Source organism: Calypte anna, chromosome 2 (assembly GCF_003957555.1).
Source record: "Calypte anna isolate BGI_N300 chromosome 2, bCalAnn1_v1.p, whole genome shotgun sequence".
In the NCBI taxonomy this organism is placed as follows: Eukaryota; Metazoa; Chordata; class Aves; order Apodiformes; family Trochilidae; genus Calypte; species Calypte anna.
In genome coordinates this window covers 10,252,029-10,265,915 of record NC_044245.1, presented here as the reverse complement: position 1 = coordinate 10,265,915, position 13,887 = coordinate 10,252,029, and the positions used below count along the sequence as shown (strand labels likewise).

General features: G+C 37.5%; 1 protein-coding gene across 1 annotated transcript in view; it reads left to right on the top strand.

Moving 5' to 3' along the window:
* Window positions 1-13,887, top strand: part of PTPRN2 (protein tyrosine phosphatase receptor type N2) — a 622,484-nt gene that overhangs the window by 244,466 nt on the left and 364,131 nt on the right. The window lies entirely within an intron of this gene.

Genomic DNA, 13,887 nt, shown 5'->3' with positions numbered 1-13,887 from the left:
CAGAAGGCATGTGCTTGAAGTTTTTCATACAAATACAAGATTGCAGACAGCTCATGGCAGCTTTGTTAGCTTGCGAACTTCTTGTATTGTTGTTTTAGTCAGCTTCTGGCTATTTAGTGTTTTGTCACATGCTAACTCTCAATTCCAGACTGTCTCTGTAAAATTATATAGGCTGTAAATCTGTTCACAACATGTTAACTTAATTGGAACATAAATAAATTTCTATGCATTTAATTTAAAGTAGCCAATATTCCCTTTCAATTGCTGTGAAAAAGCTGAAAATGGATCTTATGTTCATGGTATCAAATTGCTATGGAATGTGATTAGCCCAACCTATTTAACATGCTGAAGGGTTAGGCTTATTCCGTATGTTTAATATAATTTCTCCACCTTTACAAAGGTGATAAATGATGCTACTTTGCATATCATGATTACTTTCCCAAGGATGGTGTTCAGGTTAGGACCCTGAAGCTGGGTTATACAGAACTCTTGGTTTATTCTCCAGGTTTTCTGTTTTCCAAGGCAAGTCATTAAAGAATTGTATTTTTATGATCTTCTTTGTTTCCCCTACCAGGTTAAAATATTTAGTGCATTTTAATTGCATTTTTAAAGGAAATTTAAAATAAATAGGAGAAAATTAATCACAATATCTACAGCAACAAAACAGGGCTTGTAAGTTTTATTGTTCTTTGTTGTCTTGATGTCTCTTGGAAACTTTTCTATTGCACAAGGCTTTTCAGCTCTTTTTGTTTTTTTAGTAATAACAAAATATTCTTGTCTTTTAATACATATATACAAACAGAAACACTGACTTGACCTTCTCTGCATATCTCAACGTCCTCTTTGAAATTGTTATTCTACCTGCAAGTGCAATTTATCAAGGGAAACAGATTTGTGCATCTTCTTCATTTAACTTCTACAAGTACCTTTAAAACCAAAAATAGATTATAAACATACATAAAAGAGAAAAGCTCTTGCTACTAAAGTCTGTTAAAATCTGAGACAGATTTGTTACATGAAATAATTTTTAAAATTCCTAATATATTTATCCTTCACATTGTCACTATCCCTATTTATTTAACTATAAATAAGTTATATAAATGTCCATCATTAATGAACGAAGCCAAAAGTTTTGCTTCTGATAACATAGCTTAACCCCCTACCTAAATAATACAGATGTAAAATAGTTGCTTATGAATTTATCCAGTAGAGACAATTCTGCTATTGTATCTCAGAACCATAACTGTTGGAGAGATAAATCTAAGAACGTCCTTGGCTAACTATTCACATGTAACTACTCACACTCCCTAGAGTTTTTTTCTCTCTTTAATCCTCCAGTTTCCTTGTGATACTTAGAAAGTGACAGAGATCATCTCCCCCACATTACTGCTTCAGTGCCTGAAATCTGATATTGTATATTCCCACAGGAAAATGATACTTCAAGCTTCTTATTCATGCACAAGAAAATAACAGATAAAAAAGCAGTTACTGTGGCTTTGTCATAGAGAACAATAAATACTGTCAGGTTTCTTAGGTACGAGAGTTCAGCTTTGAATATTTTGAATTTCTTCTTGTTGGTAATATATGCAAAGATAAAATGATAGTCTGTTCTACTTTTGTTGCCTATAGCTTTTGTACTTCCATAATCTGTTGAAATATATTATCCCTGAACATGATTCTCACCTGCTGGTGTAAATTATTTTACAAGAGGAGTCCTTCCAAGGGTCTATCCTTTCCTCCTCTTCAGGCTTCAGTTTTCCAGATGTTTTCCTCTGCTTTTTATAGGAGACAGCTCTGAATTTTTACCTCTAGAGTAACATCCTGAGCAAAATTTTTACTTGATGTAGCTTGGTAACTAACCAACCTGTCACATTTGCAAGAGTAATTGCAGGGAATCACTCTGATCCCACGAGTCAGTGAAAGACAACCATTAATTTTAGGAGTGCTTCTGGAGGTCCTAGTAGTGCCAAAAGTACTACCTCGTGTTTGTGAGCAGAACAGATATGGCTGTTGGCCTGGTTTCCCAGACCAGATATTCCCAAACATTCCCATCTTTGCCTTTCCATGCCTCTGTGCCATGTTAGCATCCTTTGTTAGGGTTTCACAGACCAGCTTCTTGGGGAGAGCAGCTGGTGCAGGTGCTGCCCCACAAGATGTCTGTGAGCAGGTTCAGGTTACTCTGCTGTCTCCAGGCTCCAGACCTGGAATTTCAGAGGCTGCATGTTACAGATCCATGAGGCAGGATGGGGCTGGGAGCTGTGCTTTGTGTTTATAAACAGAGGTAGTCATCAAAGCCTCGAGTTGCTGCAGTATCTCACAGCACCATATGGTGAATACTTTTAGTGTATCATAGTGTTTTGGGGGTAATTACCATGTAGTTCATTATAAAAGAAAGATGAATTTTAAGCTTTTGAAATGAGTGATAAGGAGAAAGCCAAAGATCAGGGTTCCTGGGAACGCAGCAAACTGAATCATAATGCAGTCTATCATCTACCAGGACTTTTTAATCAGTGAGATTCTACCCAGTCCTGGGAAGCTCAGATATAAAACTGCCATAATATATTTTTCATGCATGGATATTTTTTTAACTTTTAAAATGCAGATAACATGTACACAATGTAAACACCTAGCCACAAAAAATTAGAATGAAGTAAGTTTAATCACAGTCTAAATAATTTTTGTTTTCATGCAAATGACATTTCATAAGTAGAAAATCAGTGAGGACTAATTCAGAACACAGAGAATAAATTGAAAAAGGGAAAATATTTTAATTTTTCTTTCAAGTTGATATTATGGCTTTCTCTGGTGCTTGTTAAATGAAACAGCCACAAGACTAGGTATATTTGCTATATAAATAAATATAGTTACTTTCTTAATAGTGTGGAAAATTATTTTTATAAAAAGTCAGGTTTTAAATCTTTAAAATTTGGATTTCTTACAGATTTATTTGTGTTTCTTTATCTTCTGTTTTTTAACTCTAGACTGTTGGATATTTGTAATTTTTCATTTAAACCATTTGCATTATAAATTGGTCTGGGCTTTAAGCTGCCTTGAAGCAAGAGGGAAGATATGAAGGAAGAGCAAGAATGAAAATTCAGTGGTGCATAAAAAATGTGTATCATCAATTGTCCTCAGTCTCATTTACTAATTACTTGTAGGAAGGAATAATTTGATGTGAAAGAACAATTTTGCAATTTCAAGGCCTTTTAGCATCAGAGGTTCAGGGTTGCTGACAAATGGATCCAGCTTTTCTAGCATTTCATTTAAAATGCATTAGGGAGAGCTTTGGTGGAGTCCATTTCAGCCTCAGAAAGGATCCTATCACAACTAAGGCACACATAATTGTCATTATTGTTTCCATGTTTCTGCCAGCAACAGAGCATCTGTATGAATTTGTTGCTACTAACACAGCTGGAGGTAGTGTGTGTGTTTGAAGTGATGCAAGTACAGGCTGGCACAATGTCACACTTCCATTATAACTCCAGAGAGCTGATCCTTCTGGGCTTCTCTATCCCTCCCATGTTTCCGTGATGCTGTTATTTCCTCTGACCTTCATAGCCTGACCACTGCCATTGATTTTTACCAAGTGTCATCTGCGTTACAAATTGGTCTGGACTTGAATCTCTGTATTAAGAGGTTTAAATTCACACTTATTGGTGGTGGGAGAAGAGGGGAAAAAATTACAGAAAGTGGGAATTTGGTGAGCTGTCAGAAAAGAAGTAAGCTTAAAAAGGTTTTATGGCTAATAAAGCCTTTGAGGAAACAAGCGTAGAGAAATGAAACTGCAGCCCAATGCAATAACATTGCAGTGCCCTTAAAATGATTATGACAACAGTGCTGCAAAGTCAGGCAGCTCTCAAACAATCTGGAGGGAGCTCTGTGTTTAGATGTTATTTGGTTGCTTTAATGAATCCTGTATAAATGTGAACCATTTACAGAATTAATCATGATTTACCTAAATGTAAAGCACAGATCTTGTTCAAACCAAATGAAATGGATTTAATGCTGAAATACATACCTTCTTTAAGCCTTTAGTGGGGATGTGTGCTTTGAGATGTGTGAAACTACACTGAAAAATGGACAAAAGGCTCAAACTCAGACACACAATGAAAGCTGTTGTAACACCATGGATGAGAAGCATCAGTGCTCAGGACTTTCATTACAGGTTATCGGATGAGTTACTCTCAGGGGCACTTCCAGACAAGAGAAATAAATGCAATATTGGTGTCTAAATGTTTTTTAGGCTTGGTAGGCTCAGAAAGAATTTAATGGCAATGTTATAAATTACTTTAATGTTGAAATGTTCCCAACAGTCCTTGCTACTTACCTCCTCTGTGACCTGGAGCAAACCACTCTGTATCTCTGTTTGTTCTACATTGTGTGGATAATCTGTGTTTCTCTTGTCCTGAGTGAGATTTCCTTTTTTGATTAGAAAAAAAGAAGGAGGAGTTGGAGAAGGCTCGATTCAGTAGCTTTCTACTGGTAGTTGCCAACATTATGAGAATAGGAGAATATGCTAATATGCTACCTATGGTGTCAGGATCACCCTTCCATGAGGGGGGTGTTGTGGCCAGCATACAACATTTATTCCCTCCTCAGGGAAATATAACATATTTCCTCTGGACTGTGGAGTGCACAGCATAAATGTTGGTACCTAGCAGCAAAATCAGCCATTTAGTTTTGTAAGTGACTTTTCAGGTCAGAGAAACTTGGTGTTGAGGTGCTAGAAGGTGCCATGAAGCCAACTCCATGGAGATAGGAGTCAGTGGGAAGATAAAGGTGAAAATCTCTTGAGAAAACTTGGTAAAATTGTGATGGCATCAGCAGCTCTTCCATAGTTGAATTACTGCTGAAATTTGCACACAGAGGTTGACATCCTTCTATTTCATACTTCAGTAACTGAGTTTCCCATTATGTTGCTTGTTAAAATATTTACTAATCTTAGCAGAAATAAATAAATAAAGAAATAAATAAAAGACAAAGAGAAAAAAATTAAACTGTGTCCTTAAAATGAAACCTTTCCTAGTACTGTTTTCACCTTCTCTAAACTGAAGACATGCTGTGATCACCCACTCTGAGATAAGCTACTATTCACATTTTAAATCTTGCTTATTTTTATCTGAAGGCCACTAAGCCTCAGCCTCCAGGAGGCAGTGCCAGGGCCCCTCTCTTCCCCTTCATGGCAGGACTGTGCCTGAAAGACTCTCAGGAGTGAAGCACCTTCTGATGAGATACATCAGACTCTCACAGAAGAAAAGCTGCATTTGCAGCAAAGCTGCAGGTTGTAGCTACCTTTCAAATCAACAGGAGATAAATGGGATGCTCTTCATACTGACTTTAAGAGAGTGAGTCACAGAGCAAGGGCCAGGGTGTCACTGCAGATTAAGAGCTGGTTATGAAACAGGAGACAAAGATTTGTCATGAACTGCTGCATCTCAGTGTGTGTAGAGATTAGTAGTACCCCATGGGCAAATTGTCTCTGTTAGGAAGAACTATGGAGGATTTAGTAAAATTCCAGGTGGATTTAAATACATTTAAAGATTAAGGAGAATAATGGTAGATGAAATTCAGCTGGAGTAAGTATGACAAAATAAGAGACATTAAGAAAAATAGTCCTTGGGAAGCAAATAAAAAAAAAGAGGAAAAGGTATTCTGAAAACTCCTGGTAGTCTGGGTTCTGAGGCTGCAGAAATTCCTGAAAAAAAGGATTTGCTATGTTTAGTTATGTGAATCCTACCCTTGGTATAGTGGCATGTATTTTGAGACTTAAAAATGTAAAAGAAGTCATGCAAATCCTGCAGTATGTGGCCCATTTCCCTGCTGTGTGTTTCTATAACACATAGTCTAATAGGTATGACTAAAGTCAAGAGTTCAGCTGGAGATCTTTTTAAAAAGGTATTTCTATAAGCAATGATCGTATAGGCTGGAGAAGGGAAGGCTCCTGGAGGACCTTATAGAGTGGCCTTCCAGAACCTGAAGGAGCCCTACAGAATAGCTGGGAAAGGACTTTTTTACAAGGATGTGTAGTGATAGGACAAGGGGAAATGGCTTTAAACTAGAAGAGTATAGATTTAGGCCAGACATTATCAAGAAATTCTTTAGTGTGAGGGTGGTGAGACACTGAACAGGTTGCCCAGGAAGGTTATAGATTGCTCCTTCCTGGAAATGTCAAAGGTCAGGTTGGATGGGCCTTGGAACATCCTGGTCAAGTGGGAGGTGTCGGGAGGGTTGGAACTGAGATGACCTTTTTAGTCCCTTCTGACCCAAACCATTGTATGATTCTACGATATACATATTCCTATTAACCAATTGCTTTTACACATATATCATAATATTATATATATTTTTTCTTGCTGCTGGAAATAAGGCAACAGGGACTGATTTCTGATGTCTGTTCTCTACCTAGGCTGCTTTGGACTCAGACACTGAATCAGCTGGAGTCTGGGTTGGGTTGGGTTTTTTTTGTGTCTCATATTGTCATTTATTTGGTCAAGTATCCCTAGTGCTCCTGGGATAGAATGCTGATGGTTTTTTTACTTTCCAACTGGGCTTTGGGCAAGTGCCTGAATAAATGCTTGTGATTTCATAGCAGCCCTCATACCCTTTAAGTTTCTTCTCAGGGTCTTGAAGCCAATGTTGAATATAGTTACCGGACAACTTCTTAAACATCTCACTTTGATTTTTAGCTGAGTGAACACAACAGTAAAAAAAATTTAAAAATTAAAAATTAGTTATTTTGTCTGTGTTACTTTTCCCAGAGTTGACTGTTGTTTAAGTAGTCCTTACAGAGATGTATCTCAGAAGACCCCTTCTTTTACTTTTCCATAATTATCTCAAACTTTATTTTATTTCTTAGGTCTTGTTTTTACTGCTTAGCTCTTGTATTTACTGCTGGCTTAAGCTAAGGTGGTTTAAAATAACCTCCAATCTTGTGCTGGTGGCTTCTACTGAGAACTGACTGGAAGTCTGGGGGTTAGGAGGTACTGCTGGGGGAGAATTGCTCTTCTCACTTTATGATCCCAGCAGAAGAACTGGAAATTGCTTTCCCCCTCTTTTGTCTTGAGTGCTCCCAGCAGGCAGAGCAGTCATGGCTGGTATGCACCAACCCCTTGCCCATAGAGAGACAGAGCTCAAGTGCTGGCATTCTGGCTTTTCTGCTTCTTCTTGCCAAGCAAGGCACTGAGAGTGGAGAGGAGTCCTGTAGGAGAAGTCTGATACTGGCCCATGAAGGTGGGTAATTAAAACTCCCGTAGCTACTTTGGCACCTGTTAAAAAAGAACACCCTCCCCCCCCCTTTTTTTTAAAAGTAAATAATAAGCAAACAGACAATTCCTAATGTACCTGCATGAATTAGAAAGCAAGCAGAATATGGGAAAGATCTTACTGAATAAGTCTTGGGAGTTTTAACTCCCACATTCTAGGAGAGTGCTCTATGTACTGCTGAGTGATAGCAATATCCATCATCATCATTATAGCCCAAGCCTTAAAAGCAACAGAGTTAGACAGACAGCATGCACAGGGGAACATGACTCAGCTTGCAGCACTCAGAAGAAGCCAGTCTAAACTTCATTTTTGAGCACATTTGCATTTTACTTTATTAAACATTGAAAGCATTTTTAAAGTAAATATTGGACTAAACAAAAAAACATTGCCCACCCTAAAGTCCTGTACTGTGGGTTGAGGTTCTGCCTTCCTTTGGCTGAGATGTGGATTCAATGTTATTCAAACTGAACACAAGTGTACCAAAACTTTGAATGTTTTCCAGACAAAAAAAAAAATGGACTGGAGATGCCACTACACTTGAGTTTGGATAGAAAATGAGAGGTTCTGCAGAACAGCACCACTTATTTCCCAAGCAAATGCACTTTCTGATATTGCCAGGAGAACTGTATTTAACCACTCAGACAACTTTCAGGCTGTAGAGAAATGCCCTGTAATTTTAGTGCAGTTCTCAAGTCTTAAAAATGGGCGAAGAGGACTTCATTGCCTGTGTCCTGAAGCAAATTTTAGGTGGATTGCACCCAACCTTACTTAAGATTTCACTGGGGATTAGACTGACAATTAGGTCTAGAGAGTGCAATTTTCAGTGTCAGGCCTATTTCTGTAGTGTAGATTATTCTTCATTTTTGCAGAAAATGATTCAATTGAACTAATCTGACAGGGCTGACTGGATGTCCATTATAGTGCTGCATTACAATTGCTAAAGAGAGTATTGGAAGGGCACTGGATACAGTGTGGTAAAGACAATACACAGTTTGAATGATGTCAAGAAGGGAGCATTTCAGAGATAAATGAGTGGGTTTCCAAGTTCAGTAAGTGGGTTTCTGAGGACACTTGGCAAATGAGAGGAGGAAAAGCAAATGAGAGCAACTGGTGGTTAGACTGACATAACCTCAGCATAACACTCGTGTTGCTCTCCTTCTCCTTTGGCCAGGAGCAGGCTTGGTGAACTCTAGCAGTCAAGCCATCTGTATAACTTAATCAGATTTTTTCACTACCAAAATGGGATTGTTTTGATGGGCATGTTGGAAAATACAGAACATATGGCTTTCATTACTATTTACTTCTGGTTTTCCTCTTTTTCCCTTTGGCATTTCTTACTGGCTTTTAATAGTTTGAGCTGCATTTAGCTCAGCAGAGCTGGCCATGTTGCCAGTGTTGCTCCCTGCAGATCTCCAGTTCTTTCATTTCCATGTCTCCTTGTTCTTTAAGCAGAAGGGGAAGCTTTGAGCCTTGAGTGCATAAATCATTCAGTCCAGGTCATAAATGGACAATCCATTGCTCAGAGTGGTTGTTCTCACTCATCAGATTTGTAGTTAAGAATTTCTTGGAAACCAATCACTCATTTGTAGCTTGTATTCATTTCGATTACTGCAGCACAAAGCTGAAGTAGTCTTTTAGATCAGCATTCAATATTCAGGACTACTCTTTTCTTGGAGTGGTCTGACTGGCCATCTTCTCCATTTGCCCACAGCAGGCATTTAGCAAGGCTGCTAATGGAGAAGTTCTCTTCACCTGGAAGCTCTACATACATTCTAAAACCAGTCAGATTCTCCTGAGCTGAAAATGTTTGGAACAAATGCTTCAGTAAAGAAATGAAGGAAATTTTTATTATAATGAAAAGTTAATTTTCAGGTCACGTAGTCTTTACTACTACATGTTCTTCTCTGTATTTGGTAGGCAGAAATATATATATATCACCTTTAGGGGCAGCCAATAACGTTGCTCCTTGTATTCTTAGAACCAGAAGAGGTGCAAGTCAAATACTAATGGTCATTTATATAAACATGCTAGGCATTTGATGAAGAATGTTGGTATCCTTGTCTTCATTTTGTGGGTGGTGAAATTGGGGGTCATGACAACACTCTTCTAGATGAATACATACTCTGTTCCTCTTTCATAATTCATTCAGCAACAGATACTCTCTTATTTATGTATAAAACCAATGAATACAGCAGGACTGTATAAACAGATTTTTTTAAATGGCCAGCAAATTTGATACATTTTGTAGCAGTGACTGAGGAGAAAATAATAGTATTGTTCAAAGTTGTGCCAACTTTCTGAACTGTATTTTAGAAACTACTCCTCATAACTGTAGTTGTCTCGTATATTGAGCAAATGATAATTGAAGTACTTAATAGACAATAGCAGAGGAAGATTATAGTCCCATGTTCTGTTATTTACATTACCTCTGTAAGTGGATTGTTTCTTAAAATATTTCTGTTTTCAGTTCCTAACTGGGAGGATTTTGATATTGGAAGGTACAGAATATTATTTTCACCAGACAATCTAATTTTCCTACATTCAATGTCCAGTACACATTGTGGAAATGCTTTAACAAACAATTATGCAAAGTCAGGCTCCCAAATCCTCTCCTGAGCATTTAAATGGATTACACTAATTTTCTGAAGTGCTCAGCAGCTCACATTAAAGTGAGGAGATATATACTCCTGCACACTCATTTTGAATTTCTCTCTAAATAAAATAGCTATTGTTAGACAAAACTCCAGTCTCATGATTATTTTAGTTCAGACAAGTAGGTGTCCATTGGACTACTCATTTTTCACATGGTTAAAATGGGTGAGGAAGTTTTCATGGTTATGTCATGATGTTCTATCATGACATCAGTCTTGAAAAGGGGAGTAATTTTACCTGAAGGGATCATATAGTAGGACCATACAACACTGGCTATTTTTAGAAGAGAAACAGGCCACATGCTCCAGCATGTGTAACTAGTTTAGTGTAAGAGCTATGGCCTGAAAAAAAGCAGCAGTGAAATATTTTGTAGATGACACTCTGCCAGACTTTAAAACTATATATACATCTACATAAACCCCAAAGGAAGTATTTATACTTTATTCCCTATTTATTTCCTCATTGTCATTAACCTGTCAAACAAAGTAGATACTGCAAATAATAAGACAGAGATTGGCACCTGAGTGAGGCAGAATTCTGCTGCTGGTTCAGTAAGGTCTAAATCTGTCAACTGAAAAATAATATTGAGGCTAGCACTCACAAATAGAGATGGCATTAGAATATAAAGCAATAGAAGAAATTTAGTCAAACATAAATCTTCTATACTTTCAGTCTGTCTTTACATCTTATAACTTTAGAGAACTGGAGCTGGAAACCTAAAAAGGACCCCAGAATAATTATTGTGAACTGTCTGATATATCACATTTTGGTTTAGCCACTTTAATCATATATATATCATATATTATTATATATACAATATATTGTCTTTTAGCAGCTTTTTTATCATATTTTAGCAGAGTTAACTTGATGGAAGATACAAAAAAGAAAAATCTTCAGCAAGTGAAATGAGAGCAAAGATAGGAAGCCGAAACCAAGCACTATCTCAAGTATCTCAGCTAGCCAGAGCTATGTTATCTGCAAAAAGGTGCTATGTCATCCATGAATCTGTTCTTCCTAAAACCAGATTTTAGATTAAAGGGGACCAGAAATCTCCAAAGCAGTCATAAAATGGTGTGGTAAAATCAAAAAAGGACTGTTAAAAACACTGCAATAGCCATTAATTTTCTTTGGCAGAAAAAAGGTTAGCCAACCTCAAGAGAACCTACGAAGAGTACATAGCATCTATAGGTAGGTCTTTGGTTGCTTTTGCTTTTTTCAGCACATATTTGTGTCTCTGAGGCTTATGTAAGTTGTGATTTCTCTTTTAAGTTTTCACCACTACTGATGTAATGAAATTACTTACCATAGGCTTCCAAAAAACCATGCATAAGGGTTGGACATGCTGTAGCAGGCCTGGAAACTGAGGGGCTGTAGCCCAGAGACTCACTATGTGCCATGATGTGTGGAATGGATTGGAGCCTGCATGAAATCTCACCAAAAGGGGAGGTCCTTTCTCTTCCCCTGCTATAAGGAGCTGAAATAAATGTCTTGGCAGTTCTAATAGGGAACCTTATCCTCACCCTCAGCTTTCCTCCAAGTCTTTGGCCTTGATAAAATAGTTCTGTTGTAAGGGTTAACTCTAAAGAGTTTTCTTTCTGCTGTTATGTTTTGTGCTTGGGGTATCTCACTCACTATTTGTTCCTAATCTGAGCAACAGTTTTTGTCTTTCCTTCTTGGTTTTAGTAACACGACCTTTTGAATTAATTTCATAGTAGCTGTATATTCACAATCAATAGATGAATCATATTAATTAAAAACAAATAAAAAACAACACAAAAGTTCTCTCCATAATACAGCAACTTCTTCCCATGTAGAACTGAATCAAACAAGCAGAAACCAAGCATAATATATGAAGGTTCACAAATTGTGACTCTTCCATGAATACTGTGTTTTTTCACTGGAGATGTGTAGGAGGGCCACAAGAAGGAGGATATGTGATGTTTATAAGTTGTGTTCTGGTACCAGTCTTTGTATAAACCTGAAATCAGATGGGTGATGTGGGTGCACGGTGCTGGTGCAATGTGGGCAGTTTGCTCAGTGCTACACTGGTGGGAGCAGTGTGTCCTCTCTGAGTAAACAAAGTTAAAGGCAGACATTGTACAAACCATGCAACACTGAGCAAAATGCAGCACTAAACAAAAGCAAAGCAGAAATAGAGTATGGAGAATAATGTTCTGCCATTTTTAGAGAAAGGTTTTTGAATATTCGAATCTCCTACAATACAGTTGTCACAGAACTCTAATAAATTGTACCAGTATGTATCAATGTTAAGAAGTTGGAAAAGTTCTACTGGAAAAAATCATGATGTAAATGAATCATTCTTAATGTGAATCCTCAAATGTTGTCAATGATATTACTGGTACCGAAATAGATAATAGACAGCATCATGACTTTGAAAAGTGCACAGCTACTGGTTCTGCTGCTTTCCTATGCTGTTATGAATGACAAATTCTTAGCCTATCAAACTGATGGTGAGTTTGTGCACCTGTGCCATTTAGTTTGGTATTCAATAAGGGTTACTAAGACTACTCCTGGCTGCTCAGGTGTGCAAAAGAGTAGCCTTCCCACACATTTTCTCTCCTTGCAGGACTGTAGCATTGAAATGCTCTGATTGCATCCCCCGTCACTGTTACCACCATGCTGTGTGTAGCAGCATATCTTGTTTTTGAAGTCAGAGAATGCCTTTTCAGGGGAGGAGGAGTAAACAGGGATTAGGAGGTTGAGATTTTGCAAATGAGACTCTTCGTAAAAAAAAATGACACCACTGTACAGCAGCAGACTTTGCTTGCACCAGTGCATAGACTTGCTATTACAGTAAAAGCCCACTTGCTGGCACAAATAATTTCCATAAAATTTAAGCCATCATCACTGGGAGAAAAGATTTAATTAACAAATAAGCCCCTGAGTCACTATGACAATTTGCTTTCATAGTGATGAGGATAATCACATTTCTACCCACTGACAGTCCTTGAAATACAGGGGTTTTATGAATAATCTATGGTACATTCTTTTCCTTACAGAGACAATCAGATTCCTTTGTTACCCTCATACAAGAACATTTCTGTCTTAGACATCTAGAAAAACTCTAAATTTATCTGATGCCTTGAGGGGCTACCTCTGCTTGTGTGACAAGAGATCTCTTGAGCATTTTGGGTTAGTAGTGTGAGGGGAGTCTGAGCAATTCCATCCTAACTGAGATCCACATGAGACAACCCATTATTTAAATAGAGCTGCCCTTAGGGCAGTGCATGCAGAACCCAATGCAATAAATAAATAAATAAATGAACACTGCTCGTTGCAGGCAATAAATAAACTTGTGGCAATGATTACTGTGGTATAAAATTAGTTCAGAAAGTTTCACTGTGAAGCAGAAATAATAACCTAGGTAGAGAGCCTGGAAAAATCCTCTGCCTCCTAGCCCATTTGAAAAGATCATGTCTAATAGTACATACTTCTTTTGACACCTACTTCTCCTACTTTTTATAAATCCTTGAAAGAGAGAATAAAGAACCTTTTTCCCCTGGATTGGTCTCATAAGAGTTGTTTGTGATTTACCATGGCATAAGTCAGGTAAGCATCAAGCTTGTAAGGTTTATCTTCATGATCTTTGGGTCTTTAGCAACATTGAGAATAATTCTATAATCAAAATTTAGAAAGAGAATTTTGTATCTGTTGCTCACACTAGGCATTGCTATATTATTTCCTTATCTTTTTACTTTCTGAATAATTTCGTATTTGGTTCCACAGCACTGAACAACTACTAAACAACCTCTGTACATGAGGGACAGAACGTTTAATGCATCTGTGGAAGTGTAACAACTCTAATAACCTGAATTTTTTTCAAATATAAATATTGCATCTAGATAAGTGCATTTTTAAACGATAGCAGCCCTTTGTGTTAGGCTGGATTGCAACCTGTTTTGTAAATTAAAAAATGTAAATGTGGCATTGACAAAGGTTAAAAAGATTTAA